This window comes from Cryptomeria japonica, chromosome 7 (assembly GCF_030272615.1).
Source record: "Cryptomeria japonica chromosome 7, Sugi_1.0, whole genome shotgun sequence".
Classification (NCBI taxonomy): Eukaryota; Viridiplantae; Streptophyta; class Pinopsida; order Cupressales; family Cupressaceae; genus Cryptomeria; species Cryptomeria japonica.
The window spans coordinates 287,398,347-287,409,615 of NC_081411.1; positions in this window are offsets into that span (position 1 = coordinate 287,398,347).

Here is an 11,269-nt window from a genome sequence, read left to right on the forward strand (position 1 = left end):
GATCAAGGCATATGGCCTTCCTACACAAGGAAACCTTATATATGGTCATTGGCTTCATAAGATAATATACAAAATTATCCTAAGTATGAAATTTCTCAATTAGGTCCTATCCATTCTCATCCATTTTTTACACAAAGTGAAATTGAATATCAACATTATTAATATAAGCATGGTACATAGGTTTTTTAACCAAACATATAACACTATAAATGTTATATTTGATCCAAACTACCATGTAAAAAATATGTCATTACCAGGTCTTTGTAACTATAATACCTCCTTAGAGGCATTTGTAGCAGCCATATACTCCACTTTAGTGGTGTAAAATAAAACTATAGGTTGCCTTTTGCTCATCCAACTCATTGGTACTCCCCAAAAAATAACTAGATAGCCTCTAATGGACCTTCAACTATACAAGTTAGCTACCCAATCAATATCAATAAAAACTTATATGTCCAATGACTTATCCACATCATAAATACCATGATAAACCAAACAATAATTAGAATTACCTTACAATTACTTAAATACACTTAAAAAAATTAATGTTATTTACTAGGGTTAGATATAATCCTTCTTAGAAATCCCACTATTTGGGCTATTTTGGTCTAGTACAAACTAATGCATAGATTGAACTACCAATGAAAATAGTATACGAAAAATTAGACATCTCCTTAATATCATTGTCAAAATTATGATATATATATAAACTCAACTTAGTACCAAACATATGTAAATGAAATATTTATTTGTTTACAATCCTTTAAACCTCTACAAGATGTTATAAACATACTTGCTCTAACTAAAACATAACTTTTTATGAATGCTATCTCTATTGATCTCCACCCATTGAATATATCTAGCATCACATGAGTCCTTCATATCAAACATGTTAGAGAGATGATTTTTGGGCTCCCAAATCATCATCATGCTATTACAAATGAACATGTCATAAACATACAAGATAATAATTAGTATCTCATCATAAATAACCTTAATATAAAATATAGCGATCCTCTTTTCTTCTAACATAATCCAAATTTAATGTGAATGCACCAAACTTTAGGTACCACATCCTAGGTGACTATTTCAAACCATACAATAGCCATTGTAACCTCCAAACCAAGTGTTGTTTTCCTTTCCCAACAATTTTTTTAAGCTATAACATATAAAAGCTCCACCACCAAAAGAGAGATAAGTATATTCCTAATCCGCATAGTTTTTCTATTATATACTTGTGATATTAAATTTTTGACAATATAATATAAATACATATTCTTATAACTAAAAAGATTACATCAAATTATAATTGTGTGGTTAGTTACTTTTGGTTAAAGGTGTAAATATGAAAATATATTTCAATATGGTAGATTATCATAGGATCCACTCTTGTTACCTTATACATGGCGTTGTAAACCAATTATCCTCATTATTACAATATCCTTAATTCATTTATAGCTATCTATCTTTTTCTTATGAAACATGATATCAATATCTAGAACTTAATTACTAAGACAATATTTTCCCTCTTCCTTAGAGTTACTGATTAACATTATTATATCCCGAGTTCCTTAATTAGTCTCATGTCTTTACAAAGTCAAAAAACATACAATTTTCCATCATGAAGAGTCAAAAATTGTAATGCCTTACAATTTCACATTCCTTCTTGAGCCCTTGCTTTAGTGTGTCCTTATTGGGCCCTATCACATTTTACTATGGTCAAATACTCAAATTAGGACCTAATTTAGTACCACAAATCTTGACCCTCATTGCTACATTTGGAGGTTCATTTTAATGGGCCTAGGGTACTTAGGTGGGGTCTATGGTGCCTAAATAGGTCCATGGTGCCGAAATGCATCAATGATACCTATTTGGGTCATTTGTAAGATTAGTGGAACCTATTGATAGTGACCCCACCATAATTCCTTGAAATTTCAATTTGTGTTAGTGTCAGCTATTCAATTTGTAAATCTAGTCTTCATTTTTGCATATGACTATTGGAAGTCAGCCTAAATGTGAAAATACCTTGATAATCCTATATAAAGGCACAATCTCTAATTTATTTGAGTATCTTTTTGCATCTAAATTTTTTATTTCAAGTCCTAGTTCCTTTATTTTGGAGCAAATATGTGTATAAGTAGCATCAAGGTATAATGAATCTCTTCAAGCATGTTTTCATGATGGATTTTATTATGATTTATTATATTATTGCATCAACACATGGAAAATTTATCTAAAAAGAATTGCATCACCAACAAAAGGTATGGTCATTTCAATTCATCATTTCTTGCAGATATCCTTTTCCTTAGAAAGAGTACACTATTTTTTCTAATCATCATTCTTGTAGTGGAGTGTAATACCTACTTGGGGTTTGACTAAAGAAAACCCCTATACCATCAAATGCTTTTCCTATCTTTTCTATGTAGATTCTAGACCTAATGGTAGAGAGTTGCAAATCCTAAATATGTAGATAGAGATACACAACTCAAGATTCAAAGCAATAAAAAACCCTTTGTCACTATCAAAGTTAGCTACAATATTTGACACTTTTCTCCTAAATTTTTGGAAGACTATCTCTTGAGCATTCCGATATGAAATCTGCACTTCAAATTTGACTTCTAAACCTCAAGCTACTAGTGCCTACTGACAAAACTGACACTTTTAGGCCCAAATTGTAGACATGAGTTCCTCTCTATATGACATTTCCATTTTTATCTTCATAATTAGCATTTTCTATAGATTACTCTTTATGTTAATTTTGCTCAATTTCCTAGCATTCTACCTAATTCTTGCATCATTTCTTACCTTTATCATATCAAATCATGTCAAAATAAAAAAAGAGAACAATTAATCAAAGCGGCCAAACCTCCCAAGGGATTGAAGTTGGGCTAAATTAATTATTCATTAATAAATGTTGATGTGATTTGTTTTGATTCCTAGTTTGCATGTTTAGACTTGAGAGCACCATATTTTCCCATCATTTCACATTACAAGATTGGTAATTATGATAAATGACATCCAAACTCTTGTAAATGATTTATTTAGAAAAGGAGATTCATTATCAATTGGAATGCCTAGTCCTTGAGTCACGACCTATATAAGCTCATTAAACAACCAAACACATTCTTTTGACTAGTTCTTAAACAATTTCCCTCATCATTCCATGCCCTAGTTTTCCCAATCAAGAAAAACTATCATGAATATAGAATAAATGTAAGTATTCACTTGATATCTATGCTTTGAAACTAGAAAATCCTCACCTAAAACTATTAGACAATGAATCAAATTAATTCAAAATGGGTTTTTAATAATTGATTAAGTTTTAAATTTGAAATTCACCCTAAAGATGTAGTGAAGAAACCTTTTCAAGTTAGTATAACATGTTAGGTCGTGGAGAAAATTGAGAGGTGGGGGGGGGGGGTGAATCAATTATCCAATAAATTAAACCAAAATTTAATGCTTAATACCGGTAAACCAAACTTTATGCCGGTAGATAGTTTTAACAGTTAATTGCAATACCAGTAAAGATTAATGCATGAAATAGAAAGACAACAACATCCACAACACATAACACCAATGTTTGTACGTGGACACCCTGTAAGGGAAAAGACCACGATGGGAAGCCTTACCCACAATCAAATGATACTACTGCAGATAGTATGTGTGTACAATATGGATTTTGCACATGCAGAAAGGCGAACTGCCTAGAGCTCACTACTCAATCACAAAATGAGAGTCACACTGACTATAATTGGATGGTTAAATCCAATGATAATGTACTGCATAAAATAGCATCTTCATATGCTGGATTTAGTACTGATGTAGTTTTGATTTCCTTCAGAAAACCCTCCTTCAACCTTCAAATGATGTCTACATGTATAGCTTTTCTCATTTTCGCATATACTCTATTACAATTCTTTTTCCCAATTGCATATCGATCTTACAAATAAGATCTTACATATATACCATAACCTAAGACCAATTGAATAGGTCGGCTCACTAAAAGATAATACAATAAAATTAGTTACAAACAAATCAATATCTGATGCATGATGTCGGCTCAATGCATTTACAACAATAATAAATCATTTCCATAACGGGTCGTGCTGATCTGGAATAGATAAGTCTACCAGTGCTTATCATGGACCTATTTGCTGTAACAACAAATATGCAAACCCGAATTAAAAAATAACCAAATCGCCAAAACCAAGTGATTGAATAATGTCTTTGACATAACCAAGTAGTTTCCAAGTCATTCCAAGTTCCGGTGAATAATATGATCTGCCGGTGAACCAAATACCAATTTCTTGCATAATTCTCTGTCTTGCCGGTGAACATAACCAAAATCTCCAAGTGCTGATAAGTGTTGACAAGTGATGTCAAGTTTGACAAGTTTTGACATCAATGACAAAACCATATGAACATATCCAAATTACCAACAATCTCCCCCTTTGGCATTGATGGCAACACAAGATGGAAAAACCATCAAAGTGCCAGAATAGAAATGCCAAAAACCAAAAGCCAACAATCTCCCAAAGAGATCATTAACCAGAGATTAAAAAAATACATAATATCTTTTCCCAAAGGATAAAGTCTCTCCCCCTAGGATTAATATGTGTTATTCATGTGTTTTTCCATATCAATCTCCCCCCCTTTGACATCAAATACCAAAGCAATACAAAACCAAATACAAAATACCAATTCATTCAATATACCAACTACTCCCCCTAGGAATAGCTCTCCTCATCAAAGTCAGAATAAAAGATTTCTCTATTAATTCTGTGGGTTGATGACAAACATCAACTGTCTAAGTCTCTACCAGTGGGGGTAGGACTCCAAGTTGCTCTCTGAGATACTCAAATGTTTCCTTAGGCAAAGGCTTTGTAAAAATATCTGCAATCTGATCTTTAGTATTTACATAAACCAATTTTACTTCTTTTTCTTCAACATTCTCTTTTAGGAAGTTCAGTTTGATAGAAACATGTTTAGTTTTAGAGTGAAGTACCAGGTTCTTTGATATATTAATTGCTGTTGTATTATCACAGCAAATAGTGATAGGTTCTTTGCAATTCACCTTTATGTCCTTCAACATTTGCTTGATCTATAATACCTATGTACAGTTGGTTGCTACTGCAACATATTCTGATTTTGCTATTGATAAACTTGTACAACTCTATTTCTTGCTAAACCATGAAATTAGTCTGCTACAAAGAAAAAATGCTCTACCAGTGGTTCTTTTTCTGTCATCCACATCTCCTACCTAATTAGCATCTGTGTATGCATATAAGTCAAAATTTTCATCTCTAGGATACCATAAACCAAGATTTTTAGTGCCTTGTAGGTACCGGAAAATCCTTTTTACTGCTGATTCATGATTTTCTTTAGGATTACTTTGAAATCTTGAAACAATACATACTGCATTCATAATATCAGGTCTTGTTTGTGTCAAATATAGTAAACCTCCTATCATAGATTTGTATCTAGTCAGATTAATAGTGTAGATTCATCCTTCAAAGATAATTTATCATTTGTAGTCATAGGTGTGCTTACCAGTTTACAATTCTCCACGCCAAATTTATTTAGTAATTCCTTCAAGTACTTAGATTGACATAGGAATATACCTTGATCAGTCTGTGAAATCTGCAATCCTAAAAAGAATTTTATCTCTCCAATCATAGACATTTCAAATTCTTGCTGTATTTTATTAGAAAAGTCTTTACACAAGCCATATTATCCTCCAAAGATGATATCATCAACAAAAATTTCAATAACCAAGATGTCATCATTAGTCACTTTGTAATATAGATTTCTATCAACATTACCTTTTGTGTAACCAAGCTTCAAAAGATATTTGTCCAATTTTGCATACCAAGCTCTAGGAGCTTGTTTCAATCCATATAAAGCTTTCCTTAACCTGCAAACCATGTCTTTGTTATCTGTCAAAGAAAATCCATCAGGTTTCTCAATGTAAACTTCTTCTTCAAGATCTCCATTCAAAAATGCACATTTAACATCCATTTGATATACTTTATAGTTCTTGTGTGTTGCAAAAGCCAATAACAGTCTTACTGCCTCAATTCTAGCTATTGGTGCAAAGGTTTCATTGTAATCAACTCCTTCTTTATGAGAATATACCTTACACACCAATCTTGCTTTGTTTCTGATTACCATGCCATCTTCATTAAGTTTATTTCTAAAAACCCATTTAGTTCCAATTACATTTTTGTCTTTAGGCTGGGAAACTAATGACCAAGTGTTATTCCTTTCAATTTGTTCCAATTCATCTTCCATTTCTTTAATCCAATATTTATCTTCACATGCCTCATTTATTGATGTAGGTTCAATTTGAGAAATAAGACACACCTCTTCATTTTCTAATCTTCCTCTAGTCATAACTCCTTGAAATTTGTTTCCAATTATCTGATCTTCAGAATGATTCAATCTTACATACCAGGATGTTTTTGCTTCCTGTTGTTCTTCAGTGACTGTTGAATCCTCAGATGATGGCGGTGTAACTGAATCATCATTCTCTACTAGTGTACTCACAGTAGGTTCATTTGTGATTATCTCAATTGCTGGTTCAGAGTTTGTGTACCTTGAATTTCCTCTAAATTGTTCATCAATCTTCACATTTTCACTCTCAACAATTTTCTACAATCTCTTGTTAAAACATCTATATGTCTTGCTCTTAGATGAATAACCCATAAATATTCCTTCATCACTTCTAGGATCAAATTTGCCAATATACTCATCTCTTCTAATATAACATTTACTTCCAAATATTCTGAAATATTTAAAAGTAGGAGTATTACCAAACCATAGTTCATGTGGGGTCTTGCCGGTTTCTCCTTTGATGTGAAATCTGTTGAATGTATAAATAGCTGTATTGACCGCTTCTCTCCAGTATATATGAGGTATATTTTCTTCTGATATCATACTTCTGGTTGCATCCAAGATAGTTATGTGTTTCCTTTCCACAACTCCATTCTACTGGGATGTTGACAACTATCTTCTGATCCCATTCACTTCACAGAATTCATCAAATTCCTTAGATGTGAATTCACCTCCATGATTTGATCTCAAACATTTGATTTTCTTACTGGTTTCATTTTCTACCATCACCTTGAATAGTTTGAATTTCCCAAATGCTTTAGATTTTTCTCTTAGAAAAGTAACCCAACATATTCTAGAATAGTCATCAATGATTAGCATAAAATATCTATCTCCTTGTATACTTCTAGTTCTTGTTGGACCACATAAATCAGTGTGAATTAAATCAAGAACATTGTTAGACTTCTCCAGAATACTTTTGAAAGATGCTCTAACTTGTTTTCCAAATTGACATTCCTTACATACCAGATTGTGAGGTATAATAATCTTAGGTAAATCTTTAACTACCTTAGTAGTACTGATTTTCACATTGTAATCAAAGTTTACATGAAAAAGCCTTTTATGCCATAACCAACTTTCATCAATATGTGCAATCAAACATGCTTTCTTATTGTTGTTCAAATGAAAGATGTTACCTCTCGTCTGATTAACAGTTGCAATTTCCAAACCAGTTCTATTTAAGATTTTGCATTTACCATTCTGAAATCCTTTCTCCACTAATTGACCAACACTCAAAAGATTATGCTTCAAACCTTCAACATAGTAAACATTATTAGTATTGTGCTTACCATCAAAAGATATAGTGCCTTTTCCTTTGATCAAACAAGCTTTATGATCTCCAAACCTTACTAGACCTCCATTATAATCCTGAAAGGTTAAGAATTTACTCTTATCACCAGTAATATGATGTGAACATCCTGAATCAATAATCCATTCATCCTTATCTTCAACTTTAGCTACCAAGGCCTGCTCTACCAATTGAACAGTAGGTGCTGGTTGATCTTCTGTTATAGCAACAAAATCCCTTCCATTGTCTGTTGGATCTTCATAAGAATCATCGCTAACTCCTTCATCAACATAATAACAAGATTTGTCTTTGTTCTTCTTAAACTTGTATTTCTGATAGTCAGGGTTAGGCTTATATGTTATTTTAGCTTATTCTCTTAATCTTGCATGTCTATCAGGAAATCTTGAAGCCATATGACCAATCTTATTACAGTTAAAACATTTAAAGGGTTCTTTACCTTCATACTTACTTCCAATTGGACCTTTAAGCATTTTCCTTGCAAATAGTGCTTCAAGTTCTTCAAGTTTTTCATTTTCTCTCCTGCTTTCTTCAAGTTCTCTTGCATAGAAGGCTTTCCAATCAGATTTATCAAATGATGATGATGATGCCTTAAAAGCTAGATCTATCTTGATAGTAGTAAAAGGACCCAATTCCTCAAGCTCAAAAGCTGAAAGTTTTCCAACCAAAGTGTCTCTAGATACTGATGCATTAGTCATTGTTCTTAATTCATTTATAGTAGTAGCTTTCATTTTATATGCCGATGGCAAAGCTCTTAAAACTTTAGAAACAATCTCATCTTCACTTAAGGTTCCTCCACAACATTGTATACCCAAAACAATTTCATTTACTCTTTCCATAAAAGAAAAAAATCTTTCTTCTTCTTCTTCTTCCATTTTCAGACTTTCATACCTGACCCTGAAGCATTCAAGTTTTGCAATTTTGACTGTGGAATCTCCTTCATTCAGTGTTTCCAGTTTGTCCTAAATAGCTTTAGCAGTAGATCTATCTGACAATCCCATGACTTGCTGATCTGACAATGCGCTCAAAAGTGCTTCTCTTGCTTTGCAATCATTTTTCTCATCTTTTCCTAAGGTTGGTGGATTAGGGTGACTGGGAGTAGGAGCAGTGTAGCCATTCTTTGTAACCTCCCATATATCCTTTCCAATGCAATTCAAGTGTGTCTCCATCCAGATCTTTCATATGCCATAGTTGGTTCCATTAAGTTTCAGACTGTCCTTCCTGAAATAGCTGGCAGACATTGGATCTCCTCAAGTTGTTAAACTTCTGCAAAAAGAGAATCTAGCTCTGATACCAATTGTTATGTCCCAAAGACAACTGAGAGGGGGGGCGGGGGGGGGGGGGGGGGGGGGGGTGGATCAGTTGTCCAATAAATTCAACCAAAATTAACTTAACCAAAACTTAATGCTTAATATGCTTAATATTGGTAAACCAAACTTTATGCTGGTAGATAGTTTTAACAGTTAATTGCAATACCGATAAATATTAATGCATGAAACAGAAAGACAACAACATCCACAACACATAACACCAATGTTTGTACATGGAAACCCTGTAAGGGGAAAAACCACAGTGGGAAGCCTTACTCACAATCAAATGATACTACTGCAGATAGTATGTGTGTACAATATGGATTCTCCACATGCAGAAAGGCCAACTGCCTAGAGCTCACTACTCAATCACAAAATGAGAGTCACACTGACTATAATTGGATGGTTAAATCCAATGATAATGTACTGCATAAAATAGCATCTTCATATGCTTGATTCAGTACCATTGTAGTCCTGATTTCCTTCACAAAACCCTCCTTCAACCTTCAAATGATGTCTGCATGAATAGCTTTGCTTATTTTCGCATATACTCTATTACAATTCTTTTTCTCGATCGCATATCGATCTTACAAATAAGATCTTACATATATGCCATAACCTAAGACCAATTGAATAGGTCAGCTCACTAAAAGATATTACAATAAAATTAGTTACAAACAAATCAATATCCGATGCATGATGTTGGCTCAATACATTTACAACAATAATAAATCATTTCCATAACGTGCCATGCTGATCTGGATTAGATAAGTCTGCTGATGCTTATCGTAGACCTATTTGTCGGTAACAACAAATATGCAAACCCGAATAAACAAATAACCAAATCACCAAAACCAAGTGATCGAATAATATCTTTGACATAACCAAGTAGTTTCCAAGTCATTCCAAGTGCCGGTGAACAATATAATCTGTCGATGAACCAAATACCAGTTTCTTGCATAATTCTCTGTCTTGCCGGTGAACATAAGAAAAATCTCCAAGTGCTGATAAGTGTTGACAAGTGATGACAAGTTTGAAAAGTGTTGACATCAATGATAAAACCATATCAACATATCCAAAATACCAACATAACATATGTATCTATTTTTTAGACATCGTGGGTGCATAATAGAATGTAGAGGAAAAAATCACCTATTTGATAGAACTTCCAATTACACACCACCTCATCAAGACATTGCAAATTATATTAATTTTAGTCTCCTTTAACCCCCTCTTCAATTCATGTTCTTTCTTAATCTAGGTGTAAAATAATAGACAATAATTTTAACAATAAAAAATCTCTAAAGATCATCTCTTGTAAGGATCAGTGGCTGGTTTGTAGTTTTGTATTTAAATAAAAAATATTAATTTCTTAGTCATCATTTATATAGCATAGTTTATTTTCATCACCCATCTCAAAACCTATATCAACAAGAACATTCAAATCTAAATTAGTCTCCCAATATATATGTTGGTTGCAAAGGAGTTTAAATTGTTGATGAAAGTATCGGCCTACAGTAGGATGTTATTTATTTTCTAGCTACTAGTATGTCATTTGCTAATTGACTCTATAATATTCATCAAATATCCTTCAATTTATACTTTTCTCAATGAGTTGATGACATGCTTGGAGGCCAAGCAACAGTTTTCCTTAGCCTCATCGTTTGCTCCTTTTTTAATGTTAGATGGAAAAATCATTATGAAGTTCCTAAGTAAGTTCCCAACTATGCACCTTACTCTAGATCTCCTCTCAAGTACAATCGAGATTCAATTTGATCCATCAACAAGGAGAAGATTACAATTTTATTTCTTTTCTAAATTTGATTGTGAAAATAACTATGTGATCCCATATTATCTGGCGACTAGGAGCATAATGGGAGGGGATAAGAACAAACGAGATCCCTCTCGCGAGAAGTAGAAAAAGAATAAAGATGTTTGGAAGGAAGTCGTTGATGGTGGTCTCGTCCCCTACCTGGATAGGCTTCATGGCCCCTCTCCTCTGATTATAGAGGCCTTTGTTAATGGATGGAAAAAAGGGAGTCTCAGGGCTTATGGTGTCGAATATTAGATTAATGAAACTCTAGTGGCGACGGTCACTAGTCTGGCTACGACTGGAAGAAGGTTTTACAGGGACAAAAAAATGAGGGAGGAGGACTTGTCGAGCTTCTTTGACAAAGACAACGAGCACTCCAGAGTCACCAAGATGGCCGATGGCGGCTACAATAGGAAACACCTCATGGCCCCATGGGCTGATATGACTGAG